The sequence below is a fragment of the Thamnophis elegans genome, chromosome 16 (assembly GCF_009769535.1).
Source record: "Thamnophis elegans isolate rThaEle1 chromosome 16, rThaEle1.pri, whole genome shotgun sequence".
Taxonomy (NCBI): domain Eukaryota; kingdom Metazoa; phylum Chordata; class Lepidosauria; order Squamata; family Colubridae; genus Thamnophis; species Thamnophis elegans.
The window spans coordinates 24,559,745-24,577,069 of NC_045556.1; the positions used below are offsets into that span (position 1 = coordinate 24,559,745).

Below are 17,325 nucleotides of genomic sequence, written 5' to 3' on the forward strand. Positions count from 1 at the left end.
AACCAGAAGTAATATTAGCCCCTTTCAGGGATAGCAATAGCAATAGCAGTTAGACTTATATACCGCTTCATAGGGCTTTCAGCCCTCTCTAAGCGGTTTACAGAGTCAGCATATTGCCCCCACAGTCTGGGTCCTCATTTCACCCACCTCGGAAGGATGGAAGGCTGAGCCAACCTTGAGCCGGTGAGATTTGAACCGCTGAACTACAGATAACAGTCAGCTGAAGTGGCCTGCAGTACTGCACCCTAACCACTGCGCCACCTCGGCTCATTCCTGAGATTCCTGATTCCTGAAGAGTCTTCAATTGCTTGAACAGGGGGTTGGGTTAGAAGACATTCCAAAGGGTAGATGGACAGACAGCACCAGGTAGGTATGCTCTATAGCCCTGATGGCGAACCAATGGCAGGCGTGCCACAGGTGGCACCCGGAGCTATATTTGGTGGCACGCCAGCCGTCAGCTCTGGTGTGCATATGCACACCAGCCAGCTGATTTATTGCCCTTCCAGAAGGCCAGGGGAGCAGGAACAAATTTCCGGTTGGGCCGCTGAGGCTGTTTTTTGCCCTTTCCACCCTCCAGAGGCTTTCCTGAAGCCTGGAGAGGGTGAAAAACGGCCCCAACGGCCCAATCGGAAGTTCAGAAATGATCTGTTTCTAGCTTCCAGAGAGCCTCCAGGGAGCTAGGGAGAGGTTGTGCATGTATGCAGGGGGGAGGGTTTGAGCGTGCATGTGCAGGGTTGCATGTGCACATGCACAGTGGGGGGGGGAGAATTGAGTGGGCATGGCAATAGCATGTGCACATGCAATTTTGCCACGCCGTAAGGAAAGGTTTTGCCATCACTGCCCTATAGCTGTGCTTCTGCCTGAAAACAACCCAGCGCACACTGCCAGCAGGGATTTCTCCATGAGCCCCTCACGGAGCATCAACACAAGGTGGCCTTCCTCCAGAAGCTACCGGGGTGTGGGGGGGGGGGCATTCCAGCACTAACAGGCTTCTGTGAGACAGTGTGAGCCACTCTATGGTTTCTGGGAAGCCCAGTCAGTGTCACATAGAAGAAATCCATGACTTCCCATGTGCTGCAATTCAAGGACCCCCATCTCCACCCCCCACTCACTGCTTCACTGCAGGCACAGGGCACCCCAGGAGCCAAGATCAGAAGCATCCTTCCTCGGCATCCTTAGGAGGAGTCCAAGCCCCAAATCCATGTGGGGCAGCTACACCGGGCAGCATTTTGGAGAAGCCCTGCCCTAAAATCCCTTTCCATCCCTTCTCCCCTAAATGGGATAGCAGCTGGTCTGTACTAGGTCAGCTCAGAGGTACCTTTGTCCTGTGGGTCTATAAAATCCTGAAATTTTGATAAGTGCTCATGCCAGTCAAGAACAGTTGAACCCAGAAAAAGTGGCCAATTAATGGAGTCCAATAAATAAATGGTATTATAAAATATAATTATATAAAATAAATAAAAATGGACTTCCCAAACATCACACGATCCACCAGGACATCTCAATCCACCCGATCACTAGCAACTTATTTTCAGGTTGCCTCATTTCATTGGGGTGGAAGCAGCACAAGGCAAAGTGCCCCCCCAGGAGAATTTGTTCCCCACTGCTAACTGCTGGCTTGGCCTGCATCAGCCGCCACTTAAGTCAGCAATTTCAGCGCAGGAAGACCCAGGACTGGCCAGGAAGCCTTTAGCAGCCCAGAGAGACGTGGGAGTGGTCATGCAGCAGCCCCCAAAGAGCCCGGGAGGGGGAGCATTTCGCAGCCCTGCAATTACTTCTTCTAGACAATCCGAAACCTTTGAGGCAACTGGGATCCTTCATTGCCTGCTAGCATGCCCAGTTCTTCATTCTTAGTCTCAGTCATAATAGTAGTAGTAATAATAGTATAATAGTATTGTTACTGGGATTATTTTTAATTGAGAGCAGCTCTTATGTACCGCAGGTTGCTTTTCTTCTGCAAGAGACTATTGAAACAGAAGAGTTTAAGCAAGAGAGCCAAGATTTTCTCTAATCTGAACTGGAAGGCTCCAGCTGGTCCCAAACCCACAGAACTGTTTGCAACTCCTTCTAGATCACACATATAAATACACACCCTGGGGAGTTCTCAATGCGTGTCCAGAGGGTTGTTGAGGGGAAGAGGCCTGCCATAGTCCAAGGCAGTAATTCTTTCATAGGTAAGATGTAATTAAAGGCAGGTCCTTTAAGAGCATCTAATAACCATTGACAGATGAAATCTAAACCATAAAGAGCTATTAATTAATTGCTCCTGCTTATGATCTTATCTCACAAAGTGTGACGAAGGAATAACTCAAGGAATTGCTGCTGCTGAGGTTCCTTGTGCTCAATCACGCTTTCATTAATCCACTCTAAAAATAAAATCTTTTTCAAACACAAGATCTTCTTCTCTAGCCAAATTTCATTTTAGCAAATTCCACTGATGAACATGACTTCTAATGAATGTTTTGCTTTCACTTCAGTTCATATTTTTTTTGAAGAAAAGCAACCAAAAGCTTTTTGATAAGCAACTTGTAAGCTGAAACCTCCAAGATGTTTAAGTAGTAAAGGGAGGTTGTGCTGTACTGTACTGCTAACAATATGCCAACATCCAGTAAGAGAACAAAGGATTCTAGAAGTGGCTAAAGGGTTGGTGTCACCCAAAAAACTTTGGATTCCTGGACCATGGTCTGTACTGCCTCCAAGAGGGGCTTCTGCCAAGGGATGGGCTGCACCTCACAAAGACTGGGAAGAATGTTTTCAGAAAAGATTGGCTCAACTTATCAGGAGGGCTTTAAACTAAAATAGAGGGGGGAGGAAGACCAATCTCCAGGAACTACTTCCAAGCAAAAAACCCTAGAAAACAAGTCAAATAATGAGGTAAGGAGGGATGGGAAGGAAGACAAACTGAAATACCAAATAGGAGACATATCCAAAGGCCTCAAAGGTCTATATACAAATGCACAAAGTTTGGGGAACAAACAGGGTGAAATTGAACTATTAATACATGAAGGTAGATATGATATAGTTGGAATTACAGAAATCTGGTGGGATGAAACCCATGACTGGAACATATTGATAGAAGGATACAAAATATTCAAAAAAACCAGATGCCATAAAAGAGGATGTGGAGTAGCACTGTATGTAAAGGACCACTACATTGCTAAATGCACGAAACCAAAGACGAAAACCTCCTAGAATGCATATGGATCAATAAAAAAGAAAAAGAAAAGAATAACATGGCCATAGGTGTATACTACAGGCCAGCCAACCAAGCAGAAAAAAAGATGTACTTTTTGCCAATCAACTAACAAATATATGTAGGAAACACACTACAATAGTAATGGGTGACTTCAATTACCCTGGCATCAATTGGAAGAATAATTCTGCACCGTGAGAAATTGAACAGGTTCCTGGCTAACCTAGCCGACAACTTTGTTGTCCAAAAGGTAGAGGAGAGAACTAGAGGGACAGCCATACTGGACTTAATTCTTACAAACAGAGAAGATGTGATAGAGGGAGTTGAAACCAAAGGAACCTTGGGTGAGAGTGATCATGTCTTACTAGAATTCAACATAACACAAATACAAGCAATAGAACATAATGTTAGCAGAGTCCTAGATTTTAAAAGATTTTAAATTTTAACAAACTGAGAGAGAACTTGGGAAAGATTCCTTAGATGAAAATTCTAAAGAGGAAAACAACTCAAGAAGCTTGGGAAACTCTGAGAAATATGATCATGAAAGCTGCTTGGGCTAGATGACCTACAAGGTCCCTTCCAACTCTGTTAATCTGAAATCAGAAAAAGGAGGCTGCAGAAGTGGCTGATTAAAGTTCCATATGATCAGCCAACAGAGTTTTGAAGCTCAGATCAACAGCCCCATTTTATAAACCATGAACCAAGAAAGAAGAGAGTGAATGATTGAAATATACTGAGACTCCAGTTACTTAATATCTACAAAAGGGTTACGTACGTATGCATACTGTATGTGTATGAATTTACAGTATTTATATACTACCAACTTAAGTAAAGTTTACAAAAATATGGATATTTCCTTTTCTTCTCCTATTTTCCCATCCCAATAATATTCCTTCCATTTAAAATCATTTCAAAATGAAAATGTTTCAGAAGGATTGCATCTGATGTCCTTTTCCTGTTATTGCTCCAGTTTGGTAAAAATTTGAGAAAACCACTAGGTTTTAGGAAGGGAGCCTTGGTTCTGCAAAGTCAGGGTGAAAAGAATCCTTGGAAGGAAAAGGGAATGGTGGGCTGGGATGGGCTTTCTTAGAAAAGAGCAACGGTGAGAGAAACAGGTTGTGTAGGGCCTGTCTGTGGGAAGGCTGCACACACCCTTCAGAAACAGAAGTCCAGCCCTGCAAACCCATGCATGGGAGTGAGCAACCTCTCTATCTCTCTGCTCTGAGAGTTTAAAGAAAGCTGCATCGTGTACATCACAGGTGTCCAACTTGGCAACTTTAAGATGTGTGGACTGAATTCCCAGAATTCAGAGATCAACCATGCTGCCTGGCTGGGGAATTCTGGGAATTGATGTCAACAGGTCTCACAGTTGCCAAGGTTGAAGACTCCTACATCCTTCTGGTGGAGAAACAATGAAATGACCCCCTTGGGCAGCAGGAGGCGGTGAAAGCCAACTAAGGGATGATGGCCAGTCAGATGGCAGGTCTAGGAGCCCTTACACAGATGGGAGTACTTACGAGCAGCCAGACAGCGGTCACCAATACATCTGTGCTTTTCTTGAGGCCTGTGTTGGAGTGGAGAAGACAGAAAAATGGCCAGGAAGAGGAAGCAGAGAAGAAGCAAGGGAGTCCTATTCCTCCCTTGTTGGAGGAATCTGTGCGGAAGAGTCCCTTTTCTAAGGCCCCAAGAGTGGTCTGGAAGAGGGTCTCCTATGCAGAAGAATCAAAGCCCTTTGGAACCAAGAGCCAGAAGCTGCCAGACAACCTTCTGCCAGAGGGAAGAGAGCGATGACATGGAGCTGCCTTCTTCTCTTTTAATCCTGGGATGAATGTAGTTATCCAAGGGTGATAAATATAAACAAGTATCTGGAGCTTCACTTTCCTCAGGAGGGCAAATACGAATTAACATTTGTAGATAATTCCCATTTTCTAATGGCATCGCACGCATGTTTCTTTTCCTTCTCCTTCTTCAACCTCTCTGGAACGGAAGTGACACTGCTATCTTCTATCCAGCAGGGAAACATTTGCATTCATACTTTGCAATCACAATCATTTGAAATCTGCAGGGATTTCCGCCAAAAAAAACCCCAAAATGTTTTGAGCATGCACAGAATGATGGATAGTGCACTTTGTCAGAGTCCATAAATATTTCCGTGCCTCAGTCTGTTTCCAATAGATACAGGATTGTTCTGTTAGGCATGCTTGCATGGTTCCTGTGCCCAGCTGAAGGAAATGCCCTCTTGGGTAAGAAATGGGTTTGTGCAATTGCCCTGCACTAGTAAGGAACTTTGATGTCAGCAATGTGCAATGCAGCAGTTTCATGATTTCCTGTGACACAGAACAGCTACCTCAGAGTGTACTGCAGGAGACAGTGCTGGGGCTGCAACCTTACATGCGCACCCCTGTGGAAGGTTTTACTTGGAGATGCCAGTAATATATGGATTTGCTGCTCCAACTAATTCTGTGTCTGTACTTATTCTGTGTGTATTTTCTTGTTCAACCATCAAGTTTCAGAAAAGATTCTTACTATTGCCCTATGACGCTGGCGGAACTGAAATAGCCACTGTGAACTGTGGACAGAGATTAGTGAAGAATTATAACTGGACTTGGCAAGAATCCAAAGGCTGGTTTGGGAAATTATTCTAAGAATGCTGTAAAATTGCCGTTTCAGTGATATGTACAAGTGTACTGAACTTCTGTACCTTCTGTGGAGGCCCATGGGTAAGGTGAGCAGACGTCCCGCTTTTGGCGGGACAGTCCCGCTTTTTAAAAATTTGTCCCGCGTCGTTTCAAATAAGTCCCAATTTTTCAGTTGGCCACGTATGTGGCAAAAAAACACCACGCAGCAGTTTACAATTGCCATGCAATGATTTCTACTGTCACAGGCTCCGGAAGCTGGGGAGGTCCTTTGCAGGCAGCTAGAACTGGCCGCCTGCAAAGGATCTTCCCAGACTTGCTTTGATGAGCGTGGGGCGACTGACGGTAGTTTGCACCGGCCGTGCCCGCCCGTGGCAGCAGCGCCTCCCGCTTCGCTTGGAGCACTTGAGCTGGGCACTGCATTACCCCTGCTGCTACCACCTCCTCCTCCACTGTGCTTTTTTTCCTGCTCCCGCCCCCTCCGCTGCCTTCCTACTGGCTCCCGCGGCCTCATGGCTCCTCAAAAGCACAGGAGGAGGCGGCGGCTGCAGCAGGGGTAATGTGGTGCCCAACTCAGGTGCTCCAAGGGAGGGGGAGGGGGCACCGCCGCTGCCACGGGCGTGGGCGCCAGCGGGAGCTTTGGCGGCTTCATCTCAGCCACAGCGGCAAATGTGGTGGTTCTATTGGAGGAGGAGGCGGCATATAGACTAAATTTTTAATCAAGACCCCACCCCGGTCAATGGTGTCCCGCTTTACCAATATTAAAATCTGGTCACTTTACCCATGGGGAACTAAGTTATGGGGATGGGGGGTCCAAACCTTGACTACATCTTAAAACACGATCAACGGCAACTGTTTGTGTCTGATTTAACAGCGGCTGTGATGTTGCTGCAGCAGAAGAGGCCAATGCCACATTAGCCAGGCACGAGGCCCTGGTGGAAGGAGGTGAGATTCAATATTCTCAGAGTGGCTTCATGGGGACGACGAGAGCTGTGCCCCCTTCTTTGTTCCGCATGTATCTTTGCATAGGTCTGAAAAGTCCTTCCTCAGCACAGCTTTCACTGCACACTTCCCTGTGTAGCCCTCCCCCTGAGAAGGGAAGCTATGGGCGGGAGGGAAGGTTCTGCCACAAACGTCTCCCCTCCATTCCCAGATTATGCCTGTTGCTTCACCCACTGCCGAAAACACAGTGAACCCTTCCAATTTCTCTTCCAATGCTTCCAGAGGCAAGTGGGGATGAAGCAATCAACCAGAAAGACCTTTCTGACTTGAACCTCCTCACTGAAGCCAGAAGAGGAAGCCAGGAGGGGCATCCTGAGCTCCGAGAAATCTCTAGGCTTGATCCCAGCTCACCACCTGCGGCTTTGCCAGTCCGGGCTCTGAATCGGCTCTTCTGGGAAATCAGGCGTGGTGCCAGAGACTGGCTAAGGAGCTGCCCTTTGGCTTCTCCTTGAACCTTGAATGTATAACAATGGAGGGATTTTGCTTTCCTCCTGGACAGGGAAGGCAGCCAAACACTAATGGGCCTCTCCTGCTCTCCTCTTCCTGCTTTCTCTCCAGGGCGCAGGCAGATTTGTCCAGGCCATTCAGCAAGGCCTCCTGGGGATCCTGGCCCTCCACCACCTGCAAGGAACCCCCTTTCATCGACTGCCCCCCCGCAGCCCTCACTTGGCCACTCTCGTGGCACGACAAAACCGCGGTCCACTAAAGCGCGCCCGATTAAAGCGCTTCTCTGACGTCATCAGCAGCGCGACAAAAAACACCGCGGAGAAAAAAGGGCGCTTTAAAAAGCGCTTTTAAAGCAAGCCGATTCACGTAAAGGTAAGGGTTAGGGTTAGGTTTAGGGTTAGGTTAAGGGTTAGGGTTAGGTTTAGGGTTAGGTTAAGGGTTAGGGTTAGGTTTAGGGTTAGGTTAAGCGTTAGGGTTAGGTTTAGGGTTAGGTTAAGGGTTAGCGTTAGGTTTAGCGTTTAGGTTAAGGGTTAGGTTTAGGGTTAGGTTTAGGGTTAGGTTAAGGGTTAGGTTTAGGGTTAGGTTTGGGGGGGGTTAGGGTAAGGTTTTCGCGTTAATTTTAACTTTACCACTCACAGCGTGATGTTTTTGTCGCGCTGTGGTGATGTTTTCGTCGCGCTGTGATGACGTCAGGTACGCGCTTTCGTCGAGCGCGCTTTAGTCTACCGCGGTTTTGTGGTGGAACCGGCCACTCTTCCTGGTGCAGGAACGCTTTGGGCAAGCGAATCCCCTGGCTACCTTCAGGCAATTTTAATCCGCAAAGTGGCAGCTGAAACTATGAAATATGATCTCAGCCAACCTTTCTGCGGCAAGCAGAAAATAAAATATGCCTTTCCTCGTCTTGCTGGAGCAAAACTAAAAATATTTATATTATCTTTTTTATAATGCAACTAAATCGGGGGTCCTCAAACTACGGCGCCCAGGACAGATACGTGCAATGAATGTTTGTGTTGCTGCAGAGTCTCCTGTTGGGGCCCTGATCAAGTTGGCCATGCCCATCCATTCATATGACCATCTAGCCACACCCACACAGCCGGTCATTAGGCAGATCACATTAGTGGGCTGCAGGATTTAAAATTATGAATTTAGTGGTCCCTGAGGTCCAAAAGGTTGGTGACCCCTGGACTAAAAGACCTCCAAGGTCCCTTCTAATTCTCTTATTCTATATTATTTTAACAAATAGCAGACAATACTGAAAAAATGAGATGGGTGCTGTGTTTGTTTTTCATGTTTTTTCCCTCCCAGCCTTAATGTTTCTATAAGTTTAAATGAGTTACCCATTCATTTAGCAGAAAGGCAGTCAATGACCTGGAAAAGCTTCTGCTGCTGGGAGGGGCAAACAGCTGTTTTGTTGGTTTTGCCCTGACTGCATCTCCCTCCATCTCCCAGGGTGGGTTTCTCAAGAGTAAGGGGAGCCATGCTGCTTCCTCTTTTGGCCCAGGGCTTCACAGCACTGCCCAGTTCCTCCTGGCAATTTCTCACCCGGCAGACCCCTGCCCACCTCCCCAAGGTAGCCTTTCTCTGGAAAGGAGCCCACATACCACTAGGGACCCCTTGCCCTTCTTCTTCTGGCTGGGAAAGGCTGATCCCAGCCAGGAGTTTGGTTGGCAGCATGCCAAAGTGGTGGGGGAGTAGGCAGGGTGGAGGGGCAGAAAGAGCAGAAGCAAAGCTTGAAGCCAGAGAAATGTACCCTTTTCCAGGCAAATGTAGAAATGTTTCTCTGAGGCCCCCAGTCGACCTCAGAGGCAGCTCTTCTAGAGCAGTGGTCCCCAACCCCCGGTCCGCGGACCGGTGCCGGGCCGTGGAGTACCTGGCACCGGGCCGCGCAGCGGCCGGGGGCCATGATCGCTGCAGCGGCCGGGGGCCATGATCGCTGCAGCGGCCGGGGGCCATGATCGCTGCAGCGGCCGGGGGCCATGATCGCTGCAGCGGCTGGGGGCCATGATCGCTGCAGTGGCCGGGGGCCATGATCGCTGCAGCGGCCGGGGGCCATGATCGCTGCAGCGGCTGGGGGCCATGATCGCTGCAGCGGCCGGGGGACATGATCGCTGCAGCGGCCGGGGGCCATGATCGCTGCAGCGGCCGGGGGACATGATCGCTGCAGCGCAAAGGCTCCTGGGCCGTGCGCAAACGCTCCTGGGCCGTGCGCAAAGGCTCCAGGGAAGAGAGCCCCGCGCTGGTACGCACGTGATATATAAACAATCAATGTGTCGTCGCGAACAACGCCCCCCCACCCCTGCACGCGCTCAGCGGGCCACGGTAAAATTATCAAAGGCTGACTGGTCCGCGGCGATAAAAAGGTTGGGGACCACTGTTCTAGAGGATGAGTCCTGGCCATCGGCCTGGAAGCAACCGCTTCACTCCTGTTGTGTCCCCGTAAGGATGTCAGAGGTCAGGATGGTGCCCTTGGCAGGGTTGGTGAGAGCCACTTGCACAGAAGCTCCTGAGAAGACATTGTAGGCCTCCTTGAAGTGAACTCTCTCTCTGGGTGGGTCTTTGTTTCTTCTTTCTTTTCTCTCTCTCTCTCTCTCTCTTACCTTCTTTTGCCTGTGTGCCTTTGAGTCAGTCTCAACTCCTGGCGACCACCTGAACCAGTTCCTGCAGTTTCTTGGCAAGGTTTTTGGCTTTCCGTTGCTTGCTTTCTAGGGCTGGAAGATTGTGACTGGCTTTGTGCCTCAAGACTAGAACCCAGTCTCCTAATTTCTAGCCTGTTGCCTAACCACGATGACAAGCTAGCTCTCATTAAAGCTGCCCAATTTTTTTCTTCCGTTTCCTCCTGTCCAATTCTCTTGTCTACTCTTCCTTGACGATGTTTTTCAGAAGGATGTCATTGAGTGCTTCCTAGGGCTGAGAGCCAGGACTGGCCCAAGTGTCTTCATCACCCCCTCACCCTAGTTCTCCCTTTGCCTGAGCCAGTTTCCTTCAGAAATGATTGGTTTTTATGGTCACTTTTATGATGGCCTTTTCATGGCTTTAGTGTGCAAAGTATCTTTCAGAGTGGTGTTCCTATCTGTTTATGAAATGCTGTTGGCATGAGTAGCATAGAAATTAGCTCTGGGCATTATCAGTTTGGTGAAAATGATTAGATAAGACTATGAAAGGGACACACTGATAACAAGGAGCGGATGATTAATGAAAGAGCAAAGTGTGGGGAGGCAGAGGGCGATCTCTGCTCCCTCCCCACTTCTGTGGGGCGATGGGCAGAAAGAAGTGCTGACTTTTCCCTTTCGAGAAGGACATCAGATGCGCGGGCCCGCACTCACCTCCCCCCCACCCTGCAAAAAGAGGAACGAACGTGAAGGCTCCAACACGTCAGCAGTCGGGGGGGGGGGGCATTGCGGGCTTTTTATTCTCCCCTTTCCTGATCAGAGAGGAAACCCAGCAGCCTCAGGGCCGGAGTGGACAGGGAGGAGCCAGCTGGGAAGAAGGTCCCGGTGACACCCCACGCACAGCCCCCCCCCCGCTCCCCGAAGCTCTCGAGCGGCTCGGCGTCAGAGCTGGAGGCATCTCTCTCTCTCTCTCTCTCTCACACACACACACACACACACACACACCACACACACACCACACACACACACACACGGGGGAGGAAGGGTTGAAAGGCGGCCGCGACCCTTGGGAAAGCCTTGGGAGGATCGACTGAGGCAACCTAATTTCCTGGAAGCCGCCTTGACTTCCCACCGGCGAATAGGCGGCAATGGACCTTTCCCAAATCAAGAAACAGAGCGCGGGGAGGGGGGGTCAGGAACCTCCTTGGCCTCCCAATGGGATTTGGGGCAGAGTCGCCGGGAAAAGCCACGCGGGGCCCTCCCGAGCAAGATCGCGGCCCCCACTTGGCCCCGCCTGCGAGGTGGGGGAGTCCGCCACGCCCACCCGCGGCCCCTGGGGGAGGGCGGCCCCCCGGCCCACAGCCGCGCTCCCCGGAGAGGCCAAGCAAGGCGGCGGCGGTCACCGCGGCTGCTCGGACCGCCCGCGACGCCGGGATCCGGGTGGCCCTGCTCGCCCGACGGGGCCGGCTGATCCCTTCGGCGCCCTCCGCGCCTTCCTCTACCGGCCGCACGCGCCGACTCACCTGCTTGGCCCATGGCCACCCTGCCGTCCACGCGGGCCCGGAGCCGCTCGACCTCGGCTGGCTGGCAAGCAGGACGGGGTCTGGGCGCGGGGCTCGGCGTGAGGGGCCCGAGCCGTGGCCAGCTGTGCGTCACCTCGCGGGGCGGGCTGGCCTCTCGCGGGGACTCCGGCCCGGCCGGACGCCACAGAGGCAGACTGGGCCCGCCTCCCCGTCAGCGGCCAGGCCGCCACATCTGGAAAGCATCTGCGGGCGCCCCGCCGCCCTTGGGAGGGAGGCCGGCCGGCTGCTTGCCAGGGGCGCGGGGGAAAGGGCGTCCGCGGCTGGAGGGCGAAGCGGGCGCTTCTCCCCCGACGGGCCGCGCGGAAAATGCCTCGGGCCCCGCCTGGACGGTGGCAAAGAGCGACTCGGGCTGCCAAGGATTGAATCCGAATTGCTCTGCCAGCCGGCCCTTCATCGCCCCAATGGTGGGTGGGCTCCGTCACTGGCAGCGCTTTGTCGCCGTCGCCCTCCTTACAGGAGGGTCCTCGAGGAGCTCCCCGGGGAGCGGCCTCCCCCTGAAGTGCCAGCAGAGGCCACAAGGCAGAGCCTCAACCCGGATCCAAAGGGCTCTAGAGAGCCTCCTTCCTTTGGGGGTCTTTCGCAAAGTCCAAGCCTGGCTCTGAGCTGCACCCCTGAACCCTCCCTCGGGAACACAGCCTTGGAAGCAGCAGGAGGTTAAGGGGGGGGGAGAGCAGGGTCTTTTCAAAAAGTGGGCAGGGCTTCCTCCTCCTCCAGATGTTCATACTTCATCTACTTGCTTACAAGATTTATGTTCTGCCCTTGGGATGTTTCTTAAGTTTTGGCAGCTCCCAAGGACTGCAGTTGTTTGAGCCAAAGGCAGAGGAGCTGCCGATGATTTGGAGGCTGAGCAGAGCCTCTGAGCTGCAGGTGAGGGGCCTGCTCAGACCCAGCCTTCAGGGCACAAGGAGAGCAAGCAACTGGAAGTGGGACCAGACCTCTGCAAGCTCTGCCTGCCTGCCAGTGGAGAATGAAAGAGGCTGGGATTCCTAATGGTTCAAGGGCCCAACTGTAAAAGATCCTTCCAGCCAAGATGAGGGTCCACAGAGCTCCCCCCCACCCCACTCTCATTGAAGACCATTGGAGCACAAGAAGCCAGAGCCTGGAATTCAACACACTGCCAGAGTTGCACCCAGAAGGCAGCTCCACACACAAATACCCCAACAGGCTGTTCTGGGGACCTTCTACCACTGCACACGTGGGAGAGAAGCTGCCTTGCCTCCAAGTGCCTTCAGGTGGAACAGAAGGTCAGCAGAAGCTGATAAAAGCAGTTGCCCAGTTCCCTCCCTCCAAGTTGGCACTGCCATTTCCTTGCCTGGCACGGCCTGGCCCCTGGGAACAGATGGACAAAGACCACCCTGCTGTGTCCTCAAGGTGAGGGATGATGGGAAGAGTCAGTTGCCCAGCAACGCTGAGAATTGCTCCGCTGCCAGATTGTTTTATGGGCTCTCCAGAGGGGGCTCTGTACTCTTCCCTCAGAGTAAACTGGCTGTGGAGTAAAACAGAGCAGCTGCCTCCTACTCCTTGCAGAAGGTGGCACCTTCATTCCGCAAAACCGTGGTTGCTAGAGCCAGCTGTGCTCCGCTGCCTTCACCTTCCAACAGTTGATGCTTTCAGAGAACCTATCCTAAGCCCAGAGCACACACACACCCCGGCCCTTGATGATGTGCCAGGAGCTCAGCACTGCGGCAGATTGCAAAGGTCTCACCCAGCAGCTGCTAAGCTGACTGCACTTCCCTTTGGAGCCCCCCCAATCCTGCTCCCCCCCCCCATAGTACATTTTCAAAAGCGGAGCTCTGATAGCCAAACTCCCACCTGAGCCTTCAGGGTTACTGGAAAATCCCTCCACAGACCTCGGTCAGAGGGCAAACTGGACTTGCCCGATGGAGGAGACAGTTCCTCTGCCTTCCCTCTGTCCTCCGGTCCCAAATGCTCCTGGCAAGGAGTATCTTGTAGGTGCAGCCCTGGGCTGGCTCAACTGGTTTGGGCACTCAAGTTGTGACTTTAGGGAAAGAATGATGATCAAGGAACCATGAAGTGGCCGATTGCTAAACCTCCTTCCCCTCCCTCCCTCCCGCCTCCTCAAGATGCACCTCCGGGGAACTCCAGGATTCCTCCATGACAGGAAATGGCTTTCCCTGTCTTCTGGAGGGCAGTGATGGTGGCTGAGGGCCGTTGGGTCTTCCGGGGTGCTTCTCCTGGGCTCCAACTTAAGGCCTTCCAGCCAGGCAATGGGGGAATCAGCTGGCCTGCTGGGGAACGTGCCAAGCTGAGGAAATGGTAAAGACCTTGAAGAAATGCCTCCAGTGTTCCCCGACCTTGCCGGCTTTGTGGACTGGTGGGAGGGAAGAGGAAATGGTTTCAATTGCAGGTGCAAGTGCTTACATGTTTTTTACAACAGCAAAATTTTAGAACACAAGTTTATGACTCAAATCAATTAAATGCCACAGGATAAGGTAAGAGTTTCTGTCATTTCCACATTAATACACAGCTTACAGCAACATTTTTTTGATACTTTGTAAAGAAGCCATCTCATTGGCAATCTACATGTTACTGGATAGCGAACGCAGATCACATCGGTGGGTGACTTGGCACCCACCTTCCTAAAAGATCGTTCCAGCTGAGGTTATACAATAAAACAGAGAAGAATGATCCCCACAAATATAAACAATGTTAAATACAGGCCCCGGGCCCCAGTCCAAGTTAAACAATACCAGGAAGATCCGGCCAGTTGGATCATTTTCATATTTTGCTTTTTTTTTCTAGCTGGAATAACTGGTCACATATAGTAGATTTAAAATCCTGTTGTTGCAAAAAATCCAATGTCAAGAGCAAATATTTTCATGTGAATTTCTATCAGCCTCCCTACTCTGAATGCAGTTTGGCTGCACATCCCCTCCAGAGGTTCGCACCAGTTCGCACCTATTCAGTAGAACCAGTTCCTCAAATCTACCGAACCGGTTAGAAGAGGTTCCACCAGTGGACCCGGAAAGCAGGCCACACCTACAGAAGAGGTTCCAAAAAATTTTGAAACCCACCACTGGTCCTTGGATATGATTATTCTACACTATCATGCTCATATTTATAAAACTCAGTGCCTCTGTGAAAGGTAAGGATGACGACTGCGTTTGTGGTGCAATCAGAACATTGCGTGTGTTGAAGTTGTTTTAACGCAAACCAAAGATGCCTTTTAAAAAACAAGTTTACATCATATTCTTATGCATGCCAGTGCTGTGTGTGAGGTAATTTTGGTTCGTCAAGTGTCATCGGCATCTTCATAACATGGGCGGCAAGCCACTCCCACAAAGGAGGCCACATCCACAGAGTAGGTTTGAACAATTTTTGAAACCCACCACTGATCCCCTCTATCCTTTTGAATAAAGATTCTTTTATTTGGCCTGAAGAAGCCGCATCTTGTCTCAGCACAGAATTGCTGGAGGGCGAAGGGTAAAACCTATAAATCTACATCATTTGAGTCAGAGAGCATCAAGAACTCCACATTTCAACCCGGAGGTACAGAGAGCCTCTTCTCTTGGAAAGAGAAACTTCATCATGACAAAGAACTTGAAGGAACATCCTATAAAGTTGTTCTACTTTTCACTTTCAGAAAGAAAGACGCAAAAGGAAGTCTGGTTTGGCCCTCCTGCTTGTCTCAATCCGATTGGTCGGTGTTCCTAAATGCTGAAGATGGCAAATGTACAATATATTCTGCTGAAGCTTACACAGAAGTAAAGCACTAGTCCCATTGTCTTTTCCTATGTTAGAGGCATAAAATATATTTCTCATTTAAAATTTGTGCAGCAAAATGGCAATCCAGAGCTCATATCCTCCCTGCTCACCTGTGGGGCCTTTGCCCAGCAATCTATCCAGTATAGCCCATGGCTAACCTACTACAGTCCAAAAATTATAATTTTTCCAATGGCCACAATCTACCTGGTTTCTTAGATTCTCAATAAGGGTGGATTGACACAGGTTGACACCGTCCGTGCTCTGATTAGACTGGGTGTGATTACTAATTAATTAACCCCTATATAACCCACCTCCATGAGTGGTGGGTTATATGTGGTATCACCCAGTTTCCGACTCAGTCCACTCTGGTCATGTTATCCTTTCCCTCTCTGATATATATATTGCTACGAACATGATTAATTTGAATTTGCTGCTTTCATTGACTGTGAGTACTGCCAGATTCAGGGCTCTGAAATCTGACTGCCTGCAAGGCTGCTAATTGCAGGGACCCACAAAGTTAGGGCGCCCTGCGCTAGGGGTGGGAGCTAATTCTTCCCCACATTGCTCAATTCGCCCCGACGACAAACAATTTGCTGCTGTGAACTGAGGAGATTATCAGTTGGTCTTACCTGAACTGCATGTCTTGAAGGTGGTGTGGGAGTAGTGACTTCCCACCCGTTAGGCGCCCCACGCTAGGGGCCTGAACTAGTCCAGTTTGGTCAGTCAGGGACAGGGCAGGAAGGATGTGTGTGTGTGGTTTCTCTCTTCCTTCCTTTCCAGATTTCTCTGTTACAGACCATCAGTTAATCTGGGAGATCAGGAGGAGGAGCGGAGGTGTGGCCTCAAGATTTACCTCAGTCTCCAGGGCAAAAGGACTGTTAATACCCAGTTGTGACTACCTCCACGCCACCTTCGAGACATGCAGTTCAGGTAAGACCAACTGACATTCTCTTCTCCGGAAACTGGGTGGTACCACTAATGGAGGCGGGTTATATAGGGGTTAATTAATTAGTAATCAGACTCAGTCCAATCAGAGCATGGACGGTGTCAACCCATGAAATGGATGCTATCTCCACCCTATTAGAAGAGGTGTATCAGGTAAGTTACCAATGCCCTTTTTCATCCTTCATGGCTTGTGAAGACTGTCCTGGTCAAGATAGTTATCTGGGTCCTTTCTGTAACCTTGGGTTCACTGGCGGGGGGTGGGGTGTCCCCTGCTACCTTGAAAAAAGCAGTGACACACCCTTCTCCACAAAAGGAGAAGGGTGTGGATCCAACTATACCACACAATTTTCATCCAGTCTCCAATCTTCATTTTTAGGGAAGACTATTGAAAAGATGGTGGGGTTGTAACTACAGAGGTTCCTGGGGAAGTTCTTTATCTGGACTCCTTTTAGTTAAGGCACAGACACAATATGGAGTTAGCATTGGTCATACTAGTTGATGCTCTCTGGTGGAGTTAGGGGGAGCAAGGATGGAGATACAACCAACATCCCTTTCAGTCGGGTTTCAGGCCTGGTTACGGCACGGAAACTGCTTTGGTCACGCTGATCGATGATCTCTGGCGGGCCAGGGATAGAGGACATTCCTCTATCCTAGTGCTTCTTGACCTCTCAGCGGCCTTCAATACCATCGACTATGGTATCCTTCTACGACGGTTACGGGAGGTGGGAGTGGAAGGCACCATCTTAAGGTGGTTCTCCTCCTACCTCTCGGACAGGTCGCAGTCGGTGTTGGTTGGGGGACAGAGATCGACCCCTAGGCCCCTCAAATATGGGGTACCACAGGGTTCGGTCCTGTCCCCCCTCCTATTTAATATTTACATGAAGCCGCTGGGTGAGATCATACGCCAGCACGGGATCAAATATCATCAATATGCGGACGATATTCAATTGTATCTGTCCGCCCTGTGCCAACTCAGCGAAGTAGTGGAAGTGATGTGCCAGTGCCTGGGGGCTGTCTGGATGGGAGCGAACAAGCTTGCACTCAATCCAGACAAGACTGAGTGGCTATTGATGCTGCCTCCCAAGCATGGTCCAGACATTCCACCTCTTAGCCTGGGGGGTGAAATTATACACCCCTCAGAGAGGGCCCGCAATTTGGGTGTCCTCCTGGACCCACAGCTGACT

The 17,325-nt window shown here is 50.4% G+C and overlaps 1 protein-coding gene across 1 annotated transcript in view; it reads right to left on the reverse strand.

Annotated features, from left to right (window-relative positions):
* The window catches only part of ANPEP (alanyl aminopeptidase, membrane), a 40,464-nt gene extending 28,884 nt beyond the window's left edge, over window positions 1-11,580 (reverse strand). Inside the window, exon 1 of the mRNA XM_032233273.1 lies at window positions 11,411-11,580. The gene's annotated coding sequence lies outside the window, so the exon portion shown is untranslated. The remainder of the gene's footprint in view (window positions 1-11,410) is intronic.
* Between the last annotated feature and the right edge of the window lie 5,745 nt (window positions 11,581-17,325).